The sequence below is a fragment of the Symsagittifera roscoffensis genome, chromosome 4 (assembly GCF_963678635.1).
Source record: "Symsagittifera roscoffensis chromosome 4, txSymRosc1.1, whole genome shotgun sequence".
NCBI lineage: Eukaryota > Metazoa > Xenacoelomorpha > Acoela > Convolutidae > Symsagittifera > Symsagittifera roscoffensis.
Window position 1 is genome coordinate 58,232,604 of NC_087065.1, and position 8,049 is coordinate 58,240,652.

Sequence of the window (8,049 nt, forward strand, 5' to 3'; positions counted from 1 at the left end):
GGGACACAGGTAGAAGTAGACAGGTATATTTTTGATCTACAGGCACCTCAGTCTCCGTCGATCAGCTCCTTCTGTGGCTGTCCAATTCGTCATTTGAGAAAGGATGTATCAAACATATCGTTTTCCCAGTGTTTACCTAGCCTTGATATGAACAATTTGATCTGTAAGCTGGAAATTACAGGCTCTGGCAGTGAGTTCCAGTCGTTTACGGCTGCTATAATGAAGAAGCTACTTCGTAAACATGTGCGAGACTTTCTTGTTATCAATTGGCACGGATTTCTGCGAAAATTTCTTTCATTTATTGTAAACATTCCTTCAGTTGCTGTTACATCGTAGTCACAGTTCCAGACTTTTTACATTTTATCATACGCCCACTTCTGTACTACAGGGTAGGAACCTTCAGTAAATAAGAAAAAACACTAGTGGACAAAATTGAGCGCAAATTCTAGTTTTTAATTTGTAAAAAGCCTGTTTTCAATGTACATTTTGACAACATATCCTTCGAATTTCAGTAAAAATTTTACGTCGACCAAGTGCAAATGATCTGAGCTGCCATTTGTGAAAGTATCAATATTTGGTTTCAATGACTTTCCAATGTAATCCGGGTCTGATAATGTCAGTTTTTCTCGTCTGAACTAAGTTTTGCATCTTAGTGAAATCTTTCTCGAATAAGCGGGGTAAAAAATTCGTTCATTCAATGTCAAACATTATCAGCGAGAAAATAGAAGCAATCAGTGTGAAATTTTTACTTACTCAGACGTTTGCTACTCATTCACGCGAAGTATTTAAATTAGTGCATATGAGGAAAGTTGGAATTTTCAGACCCGGATTACATAGGTAAGTCATTGAAACTGAATATTGATACTTTCGCTGATGGTAGATCTGATCATTTGCCCTTGGTCTATGTAAAAATATTACTGAATTTTGATGGAAATGTTTTCCAAATGTACATTGAATACAGGCATTTTACAATGAAAACAGACATTTTACAAAGTAAAATCCTGAATTTGTGCTTAATTTTGTCTACTAGTGTATATCAGTGTGCTTGGTAGAAGCTCGAAGCAGAGGAGAGATTATGAACACCATGGAAAGACCAAGAAAAAACGACCGACCTTTAGCTTGACAACAGAATCGAAGGACCCCACATGGTCTAGGGCAAATCGAATCTGAATGAACCTGGCAGGAGATCTATACAGAAGATCCATACAGTAGAATAGAAACTATTAGTGAGTGGGATAATAACTTCTTTCGTTGACTTGCAATAAAAAAAGGAATGTTTTGGTGTAGAAAATTGAAAACTTTGGTGCATTTGGCAATGTGCTGTCAATATGACGTTTCCAATCTAAATTGTGCGAGACCGTAAATCCAAGATCTTTGATAGTTTCGACAAACATCAGTTTTTCTGAGCCGAGTTTTAGGTTTATGTCTGGTTCTATATGCGAGAACGAAATAACTTTACATTTCGATGGTTGAAATGAGAGACCGTTTGAAATTGACCAACCAATAAGGGCATCCAAATCTGCTTGAATCAATCGAGATTCATGAAAATCAAATTTTAGGTCATCGGCAAAAAGAAAGTAAGACCCGTTTGTAACAATATCGGTCATTTCATTGATAAAAAGGATGAAAAGTAGGGGGCCCAGAATACTCGCTTGTGTTACACCCAAGTAGACTGGTAACAATGATGAAAAACTTTCTCTAATTTTAACACTTTGAAACCTGTTGAAAAGGTAAGAATCTAGAATTCTCAGAAAACCAGGGCAGAAGCCAAATGATTCAAGTTTAGACAGAAGCAGATTATGGGGGACAAGCGAAAGCTTTCCGCACTTCGAATTGACGGTTAGAGAAAGAAGGTTCCAATCCAGAGAATAATAAATTTGATCCAGATAAGATATCATTTGACTGATTGTGCTGCGGTCCTTCATGAAGCCGTGTTGTTCATTCTTGATCAATTTACTAGCTTGGGATTGACAAAATTGAAAATAATTCTTTCAACTATAAGCGACAACTTGGAAAGGACACTGATTGAACGGTAGTTTTCGACATGCGAACGCGAGCCAGGCTTGTGTAGAGGGTTGATATGCTAAATTTCCCAGATATCAGGCCAGGTTTGCTCAGTCAGGGTACGCCTAAACAGTTCACAAACAAGTGAAGCCAGTACCTTAGATGCACTGTGAAAAACAAAGGAAGGAATTTGGTCGGAAACCATAGAGTTGGTGTCATCGCATTTCCCACGCATGGATTCAACATCAAAAAGAGATGGGTCTAAATCAGCATAACTGATTGTAGCTTCAAATTTTGACATCTGCGCAATAAGAAAGTTGCTTTTTTGGGTGAAGACAGAGGTAAGGTAGAAGTTGAAGGTATTAGCAATATCATCGTCACTGTTAAATGTTTGATTTTTGTGATGCATCAGAAAGGTGAGGAATCTGAAATTGAGAGAGGAAAATAACCAAGAACATTCAGAAGTGCAAAAACGTTTTGAAAAAGTAGATGCTTTATACTCCAGCTTGGTTTTCAGTGAGCCCAAAACACTAGAACATCCAGAGAACTTCAATAAGCCCAGCCAGTGTCGTTATAGATACAAAAGAGTCTATTCTTCCAAACCAAATGAGACTATAGTGATCGAACCAAGACCTCTGCTATGCGCTTCTTCCCTTTATTGCAATATGTGCATGTAGGATAAAGGATAAATACGTAAATGTAAAAGTTAATTGCCAAGATTAATTTTTTTATAGACAGTTTTCCTCTTATTTGTCTTCAAGTAATACATTGTTCCGACGATGGAACTCCTGGCAAAAAAGTTAGCTACTTTTGCTTCTCATTTGTTTCTGCCTAATCTGATGGTTAATGTATTGGCAACATCATGGTCACTGGTAAATGTTTGATTATTTGTATTCAAGTAATACATTGTGTGACATTCGACCAAAATTGACAAAAAGACAGTTTCGGAGGGTTGGCCGCTAGCCTTGAGAATTGGCAGTTTTAGAGGATTAACAGCGTTATTCAGACAATTAGACAAATCGTGAAGGCTAGAAGATTCTGGTGTTTTAATTTTTTAAACCTTCGAATGATGACGTCAGATTTTCTGAGAAACGTCAAAAACGGCCATTTTGGAAGAAATCCAAAATAAAACAGAACAACTATAGAAGTTGCGAAAACAACAACGACGATAGTTGTGAGAAAAACGACGATAAGAAATAGAGAAATACGACAGAGTATTAGCAGAGACCGCTCCGAGTTGCAACGATTGTGTCGCTACAATCGTTGCAAGGCCCTTCACACTAACGGTGAAGGGTGGAAACCAGCCTTCCGGAGAGGAAATAAGGCTGTTACTTGCCGGGATTCAGGAATCCGGAGGGGTCTTGGGACTCGAACATGAACCATTTTAAACTAACTTTTAGCTTCCTGGTTATGTCCTGAATTGAATTTGTTTAACATCTGGATTCGTTTTCTGACGATGAGAAGCTAGGAGTTAAGGGAAAGGGTTGATCCATCTTCGATGAAGATGATGATTTTTATCTACTGAACAAAGACAATAATAATATAGCAAATAGTAGTAGCCCTGTTGTTAGGAGTGACGTCGTGGTCTTGGGATACTGAGACCCAGCCATGAGCTCACTATTTTGCATGTAAGTAAGTTAATTTGAGCGTTCTGGTCGAAGCCGGAGAACAGTAACGTTTTGTCGACTCGATGTTAGAAAGACCACCAAAAGAACTGGCTTTGGTAGAGACGGTGAAAACATGTAGAGCTTAGTTTAGACGCTGGCCAGTCGTTTTATAGCTTAGCTTTATTTTCCGTCGATATGTACTTCCGGGCGAATGTTACATAGATGTTTTTATGGCGCTCCTGGGTGTGATTCTTTTTTAACATCAAGACCGGCAGAACCATTAACGAGCACTCCGCGCCGATTGGATGCTTATAATAACGCCCTTAATAGGCCCTAACCGCCGGGGCGGAAGGGTAGTTCGGAACACGGAAGCCTTACGGATTCCCGTGAATAGCTTTTTAACCCAGTTAAGACCAAAAATTCACGAATCAGGAAGGGTTGGGGATTTGCGGTCCCGTCATTTCCTGAGTGGTGCGTTACCAAAAATACTTAAAGATATGTAGGAAACCAAACAATAACTAGTATAGTACCCAAGAAAAAAAAACAACAAACAGTAAAAAAGTATAAAATCAGTAGAAATCATCCCCCCAGACGAGATGTGATCCGACCCTCCCGTTTGTTGTTGTTAGATATATTATTGTTACAGGCATTTACATCAGTCAGGATCGTTACGATCATTTTTGTGAACCGCTTGTGAGGCTTGTACTGTAGGGTTATTTGAGTATTTAAGCACATTAATGCTAATTTGCGCTCAATCCGGAAGGGTCTCGGGATTAGTGAAGGAGACTGATCCGGCAAGCAGTACAAGGAGTGACAAGAGGGGACTCAACGACAACAACAGTCGAATATTGGGTATCGTTAACAAGTTTTGTATCCCTTTTGGTATAAAAAATAAGATATTAATCTGTGGGGGGCTCGACAGTGCTGCACTGTAGTGACCCTTCACCGAACTGCGAATTTCCGAGTTAAGCACCTTAATTCGGATATTGAACAAACCCGGAGGGGTATAAAATTACTATTATTATTAATTATATAGCCTATATTAATACTCCTATATCGTTTTTCAGTCAAAAACACAGTAAGCGGACCGGTTTTTAGGGTCAAAATAACAATATTTTGATCCCCCCACAAATCGCGATTTTTGAGATATCGATATTTTTTGAAACGGAAAAAAGCGCTAAATTAATGAGTTACATCGTAATTGTACTAGTATAATGAGTAGAACCGGTTGAGTTTAGTTCAGAAGTGGTTGGAGCTATTTGAGTACCAAAAACCGAATTTTCGCGATTTTTGAATAAACAAAACGCTATAAAATAAGAAACTTTTTAAAAATTTTTGAGTTCAGACAGGAAAAACTGTTGTTCGGACATTGTCCACCAGTGAATTGACAGGTTTTAAAACCCGTCTGCAGAAAACCTTCCGGGTTACAGAAAAATTGAACTTAACATGTTTGATTTAGTGGATTCATCAATCCGGAGGGGTCCGAATAGCATAGTTTTTCGCAACATTTTTCAGCTAGAGCGTTTTAGATCGATTTTTTTTTGCATTGAACTAGAAGCGTACAAGCCTTCTGAGCTCGGATCAATAATTTTTAGGTCAAAAAGAACAGAATTGCGAAAAAATTTAGGCGGAACCTATAAGAGAGAGATTTTTTGACTTTAGAAAAAAGACGTTTTAATTGAAAACTTTCAAACTACTGGACAGATCCAGTTGATCTTGGTACCATTAGATCAGAAATTAGCTGATCTTACTAATAGAAACATCAATTATTCAAAAAAAAAAAGCGTGAATATTTTTTAGGATTGCTTTTAGCAAATTCACCAATTAGGATAGTAGACCCTTCACGTTTTATAAAAAAAAATTTGGAAAACCCTTACACCCCTACCAAAGGGTAGTAACGGTTGAATAAGGCAATTTTACGCTGTTCTAGACAAAAAAGGAAGACTAAGGGCACCAGAAAACCTTAGTCAGGTCGAAACTAGGCTAGCGATAAGACCCTTCACCGTTAGGGTGAATTGTCAAATAAGAGGCTTAACTTCAATCCGGAAGGGTCTTGGAAAAGACGTAACACCCTTCCTAGTTTATTCAAACAGCATAAAAGTATCGGAGAACGTATCCGGAAGGGTATCGGGTGAAAATTTAGATAGTCTCCGAGAAGCTATTTTTACAAACCCGGAGGGGTCCCAATCCGGAGGAGTCTTATTTTTGCCAATCCCGAGTGGTCCCAATTTTGCCAATCTGAAGGGGTCCCAATCCGGAAGGGTCTTATTTTTGCCAATCCGGAGGGTCCTATTTTTGTCAATCCGGAGGGGTATTGTTTCGTCAAGAATTAGGAAGATAACAGAAAAGAAAGTAGTTAAAGGTATAAGGTTATTAAGAGATAGGCTGGGAACCAGTGACTGCACTGGTAACTTGCCTTTTATAAAAACCAAACCAAAACAAAACAGGTCTAAGCTCGGATATTCGCGACACTAAGTCTAAATTGAACAAGAGTGTATAACTCATTGGTGTGGATTGAAATCCAAAGAATTTTTGAGAAAAGTGATTGCCCTGAGGATTTTAGCAGGTCTAGCTCGGGCATTCCGAAAGCAGATAGGTAACACAGGACTCGGTGGGTGCAATAGATGCCCACTTGAGAAAATTGCTGCCTTAAAGTTTTGTCTGTTTGACAGATCCAGTTGATCATGGTACTATTAGATCAGAAATTAGCTGATCTTACTAATAAAAACATCAATTATTCAAAAAAAATAAGCGTGAACATCTTTTAGGATTGTTTTTAGCAAATTCACCAATTAGGGAAGGTAGAACCTTTATGTTTTATAAAAAAAACTTCGGAAAGCCCTCACACCCCTACCAAAGGGTAGTAACGGTTGAATAAGGCAATTTTACGCTGTTCTAGACAAAAAGGGAAGGCTAAGGGCACCAGAAAACCTTAGTCAGGTCGAAGCTAGGCTAGCGATAAGACCCTTCACCGTTAGGGTGAGTTGTCAAATAAGAGGCTTAACTTCAATCCGGAAGGGTCTTGGAAAAGACGTAACACCCTTCCTAGTTTATTCAAACAGCATAAAAGCATCGGAGAACGTATCCGGAAGGGTATCGGGTGAAAATTTAGACAGTCTCCGAGAAGCTATTTTTACAAACCCGGAGGGGTCCCAATCCGGAGGAGTCTTATTTTTGCCAATCCCGAGGGGTCCTATTTTTGTCAATCCGGAGGGGTATTGTTTCGTCAAGAGTTAGGAAGACAACAGAAAAGAAAGTAGTTAAAGGTATTAGGTTATTAAGAGATAGGCTGGGAACCAGTGACTGCACTGGTAACTTGCCTTTTATAAAAAACCAAACCAAAACAAAACAGGTCTAAGCTCGGATATTCGCGACACTAAGTCTAAATTGAACATGAGTGTTTAACTCATTGGTGTGGATTGAAATCCAGAACGTTTTTGAGAAAAGTGATTGCCCTGAGGATTTTAGTAGGTCTAGCTCGGGCAGTCCGAAGGCAGATAGGTAAAACAGGACTCGGTGGGTGCAATAGACGCCCACTTGAGAAAATTACTGCCTTCAAGTTTTGTCTGTTTGACAGATCCAGTTGATCTTGGTACCATTAGATCAGAAATTAGCTGATCTTACTAATAGAAACATCAATTATTCAAAAAATATGCGTGAACATCTTTTAGGATTGTTTTTAGCAAATTCACCAATTAGGGAAGGTAGACCCTTTATGTTTTATAAAAAAAACTTCGGAAAGCCTTTACACCCCTACCAAAGGGTAGTAACGGTTGAATAAGGCAATTTTACGCTGTTCTAGACAAAAAGGGAAGGCTAAGGGCACCAGAAAACCTTAGTCAGGTCGAAGCTAGGCTAGCGATAAGACCCTTCACCGTTAGGGTGAGTTGTCAAATAAGAGGCTTAACTTCAATCCGGAAGGGTCTTGGAAAAGACGTAACACCCTTCCTAGTTTATTCAAACAGCATAAAAGCATCGGAGAACGTATCCGGAAGGGTATCGGGTGAAAATTTAGACAGTCTCCGAGAAGCTATTTTTACAAACCCGGAGGGGTCCCAATCCGGAGGAGTCTTATTTTTGCCAATCCCGAGGGGTCCCAATTTTGCCAATCTGAAGGGGTCCCAATCCGGAAGGGTCTTATTTTTGCCAATCCGAGGGGTCCTATTTTTGTCAATCCGGAGGGGTATTGTTTCGTCAAGAGTTAGGAAGACAACAGAAAAGAAAGTAGTTAAAGGTATTAGGTTATTAAGAGATAGGCTGGGAACCAGTGACTGCACTGGTAACTTGCCTTTTATAAAAAACCAAACCAAAACAAAACAGGTCTAAGCTCGGATATTCGCGACACTAAGTCTAAATTGAACATGAGTGTTTAACTCATTGGTGTGGATTGAAATCCAAAACGTTTTTGAGAAAAGTGATTGCCCTGAGGATTTTAGTA